The sequence below is a fragment of the Fukomys damarensis genome, unplaced genomic scaffold, assembly GCF_012274545.1.
Source record: "Fukomys damarensis isolate Sample0158 unplaced genomic scaffold, DMR_v1.0_HiC HiC_scaffold_5, whole genome shotgun sequence".
Taxonomy (NCBI): domain Eukaryota; kingdom Metazoa; phylum Chordata; class Mammalia; order Rodentia; family Bathyergidae; genus Fukomys; species Fukomys damarensis.
The window spans coordinates 21,578,635-21,590,858 of NW_022900917.1; the positions used below are offsets into that span (position 1 = coordinate 21,578,635).

The 12,224-nt window shown below is 33.3% G+C and overlaps 1 protein-coding gene across 3 annotated transcripts in view; it reads left to right on the top strand.

The window, feature by feature from the left end:
- Triqk (triple QxxK/R motif containing) overlaps positions 1–12,224 on the top strand; it is a 67,432-nt gene that overhangs the window by 5,270 nt on the left and 49,938 nt on the right. For 2 of the 3 annotated variants that reach the window (XM_010619643.2, XM_010619642.3), the window contains exon 2: positions 1,418–1,570. The gene's annotated coding sequence lies outside the window, so the exon portion shown is untranslated. The remainder of the gene's footprint in view (positions 1–1,417; positions 1,571–12,224) is intronic. The other variant, XM_010619644.3, reaches the window with a different exon arrangement.

A 12,224-nucleotide genomic window follows, 5' to 3' on the forward strand; every position in this document is an offset into this window, starting at 1 on the left:
TAAATTTAGTAGTTTGAAACAACACAATTTTATTTTCTTAAAATTCTATAGTTCAGAGCAATCTGGCACAGGTTACACTGGGCGTAAATCAAGGTATTGGGAGGACTGCGTTCCCTGATGGAGAGAATACTTCCTTGTCTTTCCAGTTTTTAGGAGCTACTCACATTCTTTAGTGTTTGGTCCTCTTTTTCCACCTTCAAAGCCAGCGACATTGCACCTCTCCATTCTTCTGTAACTTTGTCTCCTTGTCACCATAGCTGGGAAAGGGCATCCACTGTTTAAAGACGTGTCTAGATAATCCAGGTAAATCTCCCACTTTCAAAGTTCTTCTTTTAATCATGTAGCAAAGTCTTTCTGCCCTACAAGGTAACTTATTCACAGGTTCTGGGAATTAGGCCTGGGACAAGCTATTTTTAATGATCTTATAATTAGTAAAGTTTGTATTATCAAATATTTGGGGTTAAATTTTGTGTTGGTATTATTATCAAACAGCAGTGTGGAAGTACTTAAATTTTTTACTGCTATCCATGTGAGCTTAATGGCAATGTAAAACTAGAGAAAAGTTCAGTGTTTGGCCCATATTAGGTATTTAGTAAATATTTATTGAACACAAATAAATACATTATGCATTTTTTATTAATTGACTGTGCTTCTTTGTTAATTTTTACTGGGTGTTAAGGACGTTATATACTTAAAAGTTTATGATTGAGTAAATACAATATTTTTTGTTTGTTTGTTTGTTTGTTTGTTTTACATTTTTAATTTTTTTTTGGTACCGGAGATCGAACTTGGGACCTTGTGCTTGCAAGGCAGGCTGTGGTACCAGTGAGCTGAATCCCTGGCCCAGTACAATCTTTTTATAAGTCCTGAAATAAAATAACAGAAAATAATTTCAAGTGAGTCTTTTTACATTTATACTTGCATCTACAACACAAGGGAGACACTTCCTGCTACTTTTCAGATAATTGTTTGGAACATGTTGGCAGAAGTAAATTTTAGTAGGCTTTTCTATTATAAAAGTTCTCAGAGTCCTTATTGAGGAATCAAACCTTATAAAATAGGCATAAAATGTGGTATTTAACAAATATATATATATATATATATATATATATGTTGTATACAATATCACATAGAATATTCTACATAGCTATGTACAATATCACCTATAATATTCTATATAATTATATAGATTATGTTACATATATATCAAACCTAGGGCCTTATATATGCTGGGTAAGTGCCCTATCACTGAGCTTTTCCAAATATATTCCAAGTTTGAAAATTTCTTTGGATTGATTTGGTAACAAAGCTGGCAAATCATTTTAGAAATGCTTTTACTATGATTTTATCTTGTGAACAATTAGAGAACTGGAGATCATCCACTTAATATTTTTATGTACTCTATTTTGAATTCCAGTAGAAAAAGAAACAACCAGGAATATTCGTTTTGGCATCTGGAAATGAATATGACAGAAACGCAAGTGCAGTAAAGACCTTGGTTTTGGAAAGATCTTACCCCTTGGCAGCTCCCCAAGGTTCAGACTTGGCAGCATCAAGGACACAGCACAAGGTGTGTTTATTTGATTTAACATTTGGTTAAAGTTGTTTTGATTTGTGGTTTGTTTTCTTTCCTTTTGTTTTTCTTGTTTTGTGTTGTTTGCTTCTGGCACTGAAGCTGGGTTCTGACCATAGTTCTTAGGGGAGGCAATATTACAATGAGGAAATGCTTTTACTTATGTTTATCTTGTGGTATTTGGAAAAATCCCAGTAAATGAGGCAACATTCATAGAGCTGTAAGGCTTTATGTGATTTATTTGTGATATCATTTTGTACTACCATCACCAAGATTTGTTGCTACATGAGATACTTATTCTTTCTTGGTGTTTGGCACATTGTTATACTTTGATACATTAACAATATTTTGTTAATTATATATTGAATTATATATTAAATCTTTCACTTATAATTGCCCAAACCTGGAAGCAATCAAGATATCTTTCAAGAGGTAAACAGACAGATAAACTATGGCATATCCAGACAACGGAGCCCTAAAAGCTATAAAAAGACATGGAAGAAACTTAAGTATATATTACTAGCTAAAACAAGCCAGTATGTAAAGGCTATACATTGTATAATTCCAACTCTAGAATATTCTGAAGAAACAAAAACTCTGAGAAAAAAAATTAGTGAGAGTAAGAGGTTGGGAGATAGGAAAGATAAATAGGCAGAACATAGAAGACTTAGAGAGCAGTGTAACTTTTCTGTATCATACTATACAGGTAGATACATGTCATTATACTTTTTTCAAAATCTATCAGATATGACACAAACACTGAACCCTAAAGTAAACTATAAGTTTTGAGTGATGAAGTATTAATACAGGCTCATTAGCTGTAACAGGTGTGCTACTCTGGTGAGGGATGTGGAGAAAGCAAGGCTATGGCTGTGTTGAGGCAGGAGGTATATGGGGAATTTCTATATCTTACTCTCCATTTTTCTTTGAATGTAATACAGCCCTAAGTCTTTTTTTAAGGTTATAAAAATTAACTAAGAGTGCTGGATAATTAATTAAGTAGTTTTAGAAAAATTTCCTGTATTATGAAATGATTGGGATTTTATTATCCTATTAACTAAGACACACATCCAGGGACTAGGTTACATCTCATGAATCTTCTAAAGGAAACAGCATGCACAAAATTTGTTTAAAAACGTGTATTTCAAATTATTGCCAAATTCCAAACACTTTAAAGAAAAACACCACTGAGCCTCCCAAAGCAATTTTGCAGTAAAATGTGCTATCAGCAGTCATTGTGTATCTCCCAGTCGCCTGAGTCATTCCAACTTGCTCATCTTCCCTCAGTTCTCACATCTACCTTCATCAAAGTCTGGGTACATGGGCTTATTTCAAAATCACAATGTTAATGTAAGTTATCAGGCAAGGATTGCTCACTTTTCAACCTTGCTTTAGTTAACTCTCACTAACAGGCAAATTCACAAATTTGCACACACATCCTCAGACGGGAACACTGTCCCAACAGTACCTCAGCTTTTATCTCAGTGGCCTCCTGCCACGGTTTCACTTCTGCTTATGAAATTGTCCTCACGTACAATTTCCCTGCCTTTGTAGCTTTTATTCCCATCCTTTCTATCGCCCCTGTAAATCCCTCTAGCTGGGGCAATGACACCTGCGTTACTGAATTAGCTGCATAACTCATTTTACTATTTCTAGTGCTGTTTCCCTCAAATCCATCCCATATCACTAGTAAGGGCCAAGAGGCAGGTGGTCTATATAGTGTAGATACATTAGACGAAGGGATGATTTATGTCACAAGCAGGATGAGTTGGATAGTGTGACATGTCATTACACTATACAGAATGGTGGCAATTTAAAACGTGAGTTTTGTATTTGTAGAAGTTTTCATTTAATGTTTTCAGAAGATAGTTAATGCAAAAAAGTAAAACTGCAGATAAGAGGAAACTCCTGTAATGGATGATTAGGAGGATGGAAGTGTTCTATCGTCCCATTACTAGGTCTCAACCTTTTTGTGAGCTTATCCTTTTGGACTGTGAGCTTCAAAATTGTGTCTCAATTTTTTTGCCCCCTTAGTTGGCACGGGATTTCTACAGTGGTTTGAAGTTGAGTATTTCCTTTCTTACTTTGAGAAGCCTAGAACTGACTGGGGCTGTGTATTTCCCGTCCCTCGGGTTAGTTAGGTTTTGGTTAATTTCTCCTCAGAGCAGACCTTGTTAAGAACAAAGTGCTCTGGAGTATGTAAACCTGACGGGCTGGGGATTTGGCTCAGGGGTTCCTCGGTCTACCTCGCGAGCACAGGGTCCAGAGTTCCATTCCTGATACTAAAAAGTAAAAATGGCACCTCTCCTCTCCCCATAGAGGAAGTGCGTGTGGATTTTTCTAATATTTACTATATGAACCTAAACAGTCTCCTTGAGATAAAACTCACAGAAATGTGGGGGTCCCTCACCAGAGTGGGCACCACTAGAGTTTATAACCCTCAGGCTTGGCTGCACTGAGCCTCGAGCAACTGTTAGTTGCAGTTCAAGTTTTGTTGCCCTGTACTGACTCCTGTAGTGTTTATGTTCATGAGTCTTCAGCTGGTGAAACATCACACTCCACCCTTTGGGGGCACGAGTTTTTCCATGTCACCTTTCTTGCAGAACCACAAAGAGTTGCTTTCAATCTATTCAACTTCTGACTGCGGTAAGGATGGATGGTGATTTCCAAATTCCTTACATGCAGAAATGAAAACAAGAAGTCAATGATAGGTTTGTCCAGGAAAGTAGGACAATATAATAAACTTTGATTCTCAAAAAGAAAATAGAAAAGTTATTGGAATATAAACGATACATCTCTTAAAGATCATGGACATTTTTTGGAATATACTATAATTTAAGGGGTATTCTAAAATTGTTTCTTATTTGCCGTTATGTGTTAGGTGTAAGATTGTTTTAAACATTAGGATACTATCTTTTTCATTGAAAGTTATAGGTTTGAGGCTTCTATGGCAGATCCAATTTTATCTAAAGATATACTCCTGGTCCACTAAAAGAAATTATATTGCCCCTCACAACGCATGTAGTGAATATATTAGTGAAATTGCAGCTTATAGATGGTAAAAAATATACCTGAAGAGGAAATAAAAAAGAATCGACAAAGTTTTTACAGGAGAAGCTTCTTTTTGTAGACAGATATTTGGGACTTCCCATAGCAGTTAGAGATTAAGTAGCCACTTTGAAAATGGTGACTGCTATACTGTGTAAGCCTTTTTTGTTCAGAAGCATTTGATTTTAGAGTAGAAATATTTTTTGAGTGACCATTGTATATGCATACTGTAAGGCATGGAAGGCACACTATTGCAACTTCCAACATATATAAGCAAAAAGATAGTAGACATAATTTGGCATCTTAAAAGTTATCCAAAAGTACTTTTATTGAAGCCCACTTAGCTGAAAACAAAAGATGTCTAGGAGATCAAGGAGTAGCCGTAACTGTACACTTACATGTAATCAAATTGTTACTGGGTTACTATACTCTGAAACCATTCTCATATCCTAATAATGTTAAATATAATGGAGCTCATTGATTATTAATGAACATGAGATCAAGGTAAAGTTTTAAAAATTTTTAAAAATCTAAATAATAACATTAAACCTGGGTGATGTAGAAATATTAATAACATTTATTGTCAGAAGCACTATTTAAACTACTCTACATGATTTATATTTTATTCAACCATCACAACTCAGCCATATGAAATAAGTGTTCTTGAAGTAACCCATTTCTAAAATGAAAATGTGCTTAGTGTGGTCAACAGCTAAAAAGTGACAGAATCAGAAACAATTTAAAGTAGGGAGGAGTTAATTACTTACATTCAAGCTCATATTCTTATTACAGATCGAAAGCTCATAGTAATATTTTAAAACTCAATGCATTCTAAATAAAGCTTTTAATAATTGAATATCAAGTATGATGTTTTATGTTCATACAATTATTTTTTGGAGAATATTTGATTAAAAAATGTGTATTAACTACTATGTGTAAGACATTATCCTTATTGTTTGAAATTCTTCAGCATTTAAAAGGAAAACCTCTTTTCTCTTGGTACTACAATTTGGTGGAGGGACGTCAGAAAATAAAATTTATATTTAATATGGAACAATAATTTTAACATTTTTAAAGCTATACTTGGTGGGTCTAAGGCCGAGTGCAGGGCAACTTGTGCTGTTACACTGAAAATCTAATTGTTCAAATCATTTTGTATTGTCTACACTGAATCATGAAAAGTATAAAATATTAAGTGCTGTAAATGTTACTTTAAATAATTAATTTGAAATTAAATAATGTTGACCATTATTATGGAGAACTCTTTTTTTCTCCTCCCTCCTTTATACACTGAAGACGCAGCGTTCCAAAGAGGCAATCATTTGCCATTTGTAAAGGAACTTTGTTTTCTATAATTACAGACAGAGGTGGTCCATGGCTAAAACAGAATGAAACAATTTGAAAAAGGCCTTATGATATATTCTTCCAGTGAAGGGCATAGTTATGTGCAATCTTAGCAACGTTAGCATCGTGAGCACAGAAGCTCACGATTAAAGATTCAATTTTGTTCTTTTTGTTTGCAACATATGGGTGTGTCTTTGTGTGTGCAAGAAAAAGAAGGGAGAGAATGAATATCAAAATGAGAATGACTTACATCAGTGCTTCCTGGGGCCTCTGTTTCAGGATCTTTTCAGAATGCTACCAATGTATCTCAGGAAACTGACTAAATGTTTACATATATTGTTAAAATAGAGGATGCCATTTTCCTCTGTCTTGGGATTCTTCTACTTTACCTCTCGCAATCTCAGTAGTACTATACTGATATTTTTCTTTCTAAGCACATCTAAAACATCACTCTGAACCTTCTATTTGATAGACCATTTTGATTGAATTCTTTCTTATCAGAGTTTAAAGCCATAAATAATGAATATGGCTTATGGACTTCAGTACTAAAGTCATAGTGACGTGGAACAGTTAAAACTTAAAATGTTCGATCACAAGGTCATTAAAAAAGAAAGAAAAATAACTAACCACAAAAGAAAGAAAAATTTAAGATAAAATCCAAGCTGGAGTATAAAAAATTCACTGGGTTGAGAAAAGTATTTGCATAAGATAGAATCTGTCTGTATTAAAAGTCCAGTTCTTTTGATAACTCTTTTTTTTTTTCTTTTTTTGTACTGGAAGAGATATTATAGAAATGCTGGGACAGTCTCTAAAAGAGTTTTGGGAAAGTAGAGGTGACAAAAGTTACACATGTAATTTAAAAATGAACAATAGGTAGTGTGGCACATTAAGGAAAAATATTTCTACTCAGAGATGGTGATTATGGCTAATTATGTGAAAAAGTTGGAAAACATTTTTCTCTTATTAATTGCTTGAGGAAGTTTATTCATGGAATGAGATGTTTATTTTCACAAAATCTAATTTTCTCATCGCAGTTAACCAGGACAAATTTAAAGACAGGGGTACAGAATAATTCATAGACATTTTGCTACATTTATTTTTAAATACCTTGTTTGAAAAGGATGTCCTGGTTTATGATTTTCATATTTTTTCTCTTTTAGAAAGAGGCAGATGGTATGAAAAGTGGACTCCCTTATTTAAAGGGAATGTTGATATTTATAACCAAGCTTATCTCCAGCAAGATTTGTTTTTTGCAGCTGTTCCAGGTTGGAAAAAAAATTGTATTAAAGCTCTAGCTTATTTTTCCTTCCATATTTAGGGGGGAAACCTTCAAAATGTGATGTTTGATTTTAAATATGAATGCAATGTAAACTGTGATTTTTTTCATCTATATGTGAATATTCTGTTTGTATGCTGTGATGATATTACTCTTTTTGTTTCATTGATCTATTTCTTCGATACATCACACTTGAGAAATAATTTCATCTTCATTTTCTATATATTATCAAAGTATTCTAGGAAATGTAGTTGATTTTAGTTGAGTTAGCTTATGTTACTAAAGAAACCATTTTCTAATTTTCCATTTTTTTATTTTATGCATTTTTCTTTCTGCTTAGAGTAGCTTTTTCACTAGAAAATTAACTTTTTTTGTCTTTATAGTTATATTTACTTCAAGATACTATTTTATGTTTTATTTTCTATTCTTTGCTTCTATTTTTTTCCTCTGGATATATATTAGATTCATTCTTTCATAATTTGTTTGAGAACAAACTGTATTTTATACCCTAAATCAGCAGTGGACCTGTGGCCTGTGTGCTACAGTATGGTGTTTATTATTATAGAAAGCTCTAAAAGGTTCACCGCCACTGCTTTGAACAATACATGGGGACATATATGGGGACATATTGATACTAAAGAACGAATAGCCATGCTTGCATATTAATATAATCTTTGTAAGTACATGTATCTCTATATATACCCAGGTATACATAATATTCCATAGTGTTTCTGTAATTAATATATTCTGAATACATTTTTGACTGATGTGGAGATAACAGTGTGCTTCTGGAATTAAAACAAATTCCCCTATTTTTGGAGGTGTTTATCTTTGTAAATATGAAATATTATCCAAGTTATAGTTATGTTAGACATATATTTTTCCTTTATGATTTTGAAATCAAAATTTTATTTTTAAGGAAAATACAATAGCTCTTAGAGATTCATCAACATTAAAAACTTTTCATATCAAAACCGCCACTAATAAAATTAAAAGGCAAACATTAAATTGGGAAATTGACTTTTACAAAATAATGACATCACATCAAGTTATCCTTCATGTAACATTGTCAAGAGTTATACTTGATATATTTTAAATCATTACAATTCATTGTTTTCTTTTTATCTTTCATTACCAATTCTAATCTATTTTGCTTTCTATCTATCCCTTGAATCTTGATTCTCTTTTTATCTTAAGGCACCAAAATTTGTGTTGAAGTTTCTGTTGAAGTTTCTCTTTCAGCAGTTTCATTGCCTACATCAATGAAACCCATCATGCTAGTAGCCAACAATGTAATTATCTCCAGAGAGATTTCTTGCTTTTTTATTAATAAATCTTTTAAACTTCAATCTTTAGTCCACAAAGTAATCATTTAGTCACAGAATACATAGTACATTTAATACATTTTATCAGTTCAGTTTATTCTACACCTTTTACTCTTCATTAATTATAACAATCTCCATAGTTAGACATAAAACATGAAAAAATGTGAATTCTTCATCCGTGTGTCACCATCTTTTTTTAAAAAAATAAGGGATTATTTACAAATTCTCTTCCTTCCTTGTATGAGTGTTTAGAAAATAACATATTTCTCTTATTAATTGTTTTAGGGAGTTTATTCATGGAATAAGAGTTGTTTATTATCACAGTGTGGGTTTGGAAGTTTTTAGGCGAAATTTTGAAAATTGAGAAAACTTTGAAACAGCTAAAATTTCTCCTATTCTCTTATTCTATATGTTCACTATGTAACATTAAATGATCCTGCCAAAGATATAAAACTATATACATAAAAATGTTGTACATGTCTATTCTTTGTTTATTGTTATTGCTATTTCTTTGTTTCTAGTATATATGTGTGTGTGTGTGTGTGTGTGTGTGTGTGTGTTTAAGGACCACGTGACAGGACTGTCCTGTTATTTTGTACTTATTTAACTAGGGCATTCAAGGTATATGAATATCAAATTCTTTTAAAATAAAAGGATGAAAAGATATTATTTCAGTCAATATCTTATATATCTAAATAACACAGAAGTTCACTTGTGCCTTTAGATAGCAAGAGCTAGGGCAGAAATGAAATATATCCCTAAATTACATGACATTGGTGAGGAAGGAGGTACTGTGTTTATTCATGTAAATATAGAATTTCAATGTATAGAAAAAAGTGAAATGAAATATATTTAAGTAATTAAAATAATTGGATTCTTAATTCAGAAAGCATTTATGAATTTCCCATGCTTGTAAGATCTTCATTATGAATATTAGTGATTGTTATTCTATTTGTTTATTGAGTAATAGTATACAGTGGACAGTCTCTCTATTTTAGAAGTATCTTTTTACAGAGCCCAGTGGTGAGGAAAAATGCTAGATTTTCTGAAGGAGGATTTGATCAACCGGCCCCATCCAGCACTGGAAAATTTCTTTTATGGGCCAAATCGTTCTCATTTAGAATTCTTTCTGACTTTCTTGACTTTGACCTCTAGACAAATAGTTCAAGTGTCAGGTTAGTGCAGTGAATCAGTTGCACTTGGGTGATATCTCCATTTACAGTCCACTGATATGGCACCTTGATCCTATCTGTGAAACCCTCCGGCCATTCAATGTAGCATGTCACAGAATCTTATCATAGCCACCAGTTCCACCCATATGCAGGGTAGGCAGGGTGAGAGTCAGTGGTGGTCATCTCAGAACTCTGCTTACCACATTCAATATTATCAATACATATCAATATGAATGTGGAGAAATTTGCCTAAGTATTCCAGAATCGCTTCACTAGTTTTGAAGTTTATTGCAGATCATTCTTGCTTTACTCATGCAACATCTTTATATCTACATTTTTCCATCCTTTTCATCTAGGCTGCTGCTCTCATAATTTATTTTTTGTCTGGATTTGGAACAGGATTGACATTGGGAATGCACATGTGGAGTTTTCTATTCTTAATAAGCTGCATATAAATTCTTAGAGGGGGCATTATTCTGGGTCTGCACTGCACATTAAAACTGTTTTGAGAAAGCATAGAATATTTTAGTTAATCACAAATAACTGTGATATATTTTAGGAATTGATGGGACAGAAACAGGGTTATTGATTGGATTATCGTAGGGCTTGCAGACAAGAGTGAGGCACAGTCTAAGCTGGGGTACAGTGTTAGGAGAAGAAGAGTAAGAAATGGAAGAAAGGGTAAACAGTAGTCAACAAGGAGATAAACACATATAAGTTGGTTACCAAGCTGGCCACAGCTACATGAGAAAATGCTCCAGACAAGCTATGTGGAACCAGTCAACCAAAATCAGATGTATATGAATAAGTGTATTACATCCTTAACAATGAGGCATTTTATTATCAAGAGAGATATAATAATATTATAGAAATCTGTTTCACTCTCAAGATTAAGCAACTACATTATAAACACAATTAAAGACTTTCTCTTCTGACCATGGAGTAACAGGGAGTAGACTTTGTCCACTGTGTTACAGCTAACTGCAATGTTTCATAGAATATATTGAATGTGTGTGAGTATATATGTGTACATATATACGTAGCATATATACGTGGTTCATGAGACCCTTGTTAAGTAGAACAAACAAAGTGACCCCTGCACTCTCTCTAGCTGTCTTCCCAAAGTTAATTTCCTGACTGCGGTTATGAAGAGGAGAGACCCAAACAGCTAGCAATCTTACTGAATGTAGGAGATGGACAATGGAGTTTGGGGAAACTGAGAGTTGGATATTATGGGTCAGAGCTCTAGAGGGAACTTTGAAAGCACTTTGTATCAGAAATAGGTAGGAGTTCTCTTATAGGTCATGGATATGGAGTGTTAAGTCCATATGACAAGAAATAGCATGGGGAAGGATGTTTATAATGAGCAATTTTGTGAGCTCATACAGAATAAGGAGAGATTAGGGCTTTGACTAGTTAGAGTGACACATCCTCATCCATAACATTGAGATCTCAGTTTGAAAAATGCTTTGGAAATGGGATTAGTCTATCCCAGAAGTAATTGCTGAGTCAGTCTCAACCTCCAAAAAATGTAAAGAAAATAGATCAACAACTTTTTCCTTCTCCTCAAAACAAAAACCCAAAAAGTTTCAAATAAATAAAACAATATCTAAATTTTCTACAGTGTAGCAATTGCAATCTCCATTATCCCATAAAATTACTATATGTTACACAGAGCAGAAAAATGTGATGCCTTACCCAAGATAAAAAACAGTCAATAGAAATGAACCTGTAAGTGACATTAGTGTTTCTGTTATATAAAGTTAATCTTTTCAGAATGTATAATGGTATTCTCTTTTTCACTCCTAACACAGTTCATGCATTTTTTTATTATTATATCATGAGAATTTGTTCCATATTTCTGTTTTTTAAAGCATCAGCTTTTGTGTATGTTGATCATTTCTTTGGAATCTTTATTTTCTATTTTGTTGCTTACTGCTTTTTGTTTGACTTACTCCTTTTAATTTGAGGGACTTCACTGTCCCCTTTCTAATTTTTTCTTCTCAGTTCATTATTTTTCAGTCTTATCTTTTCTAATGTAAGTATACTTGAAGCATCACTTTAGCTGCATTCTTTTTTACTCAACTTTTTATTGACATAGATACAGGAACATGCATGTAACATGAGTGTAGATAGTGAATTTTCACAAAATGCACTCATGTAACCAAAGCCCAGTTATTTCATTTAAGCTTTAATTTCTAGACATTTTATCATTCAAGTCTTTTAGTTCTTATAGTCCACACTTTAATGGAAGTTAGAGTCTTATTACTCTTGAATGAGTTATTTCAAATCTATATTTGTATTTCCTTTCTTCCTTCCTCTTCCTTCCTTCCTTCCCTCCTTCCCTCCCTCCCTCCCTCCCTCCTTTCTTTCTTTCTAACTTTCTTTCTTTCTTTCTTTCTTTCTTTCTCTCTCTCTCTCTCTTTCCTTTCTTTCTTTCTTCCTTCCTTCCTTCCTTCCTTCCTTCCTTCCTTCCTTCCTTCCTT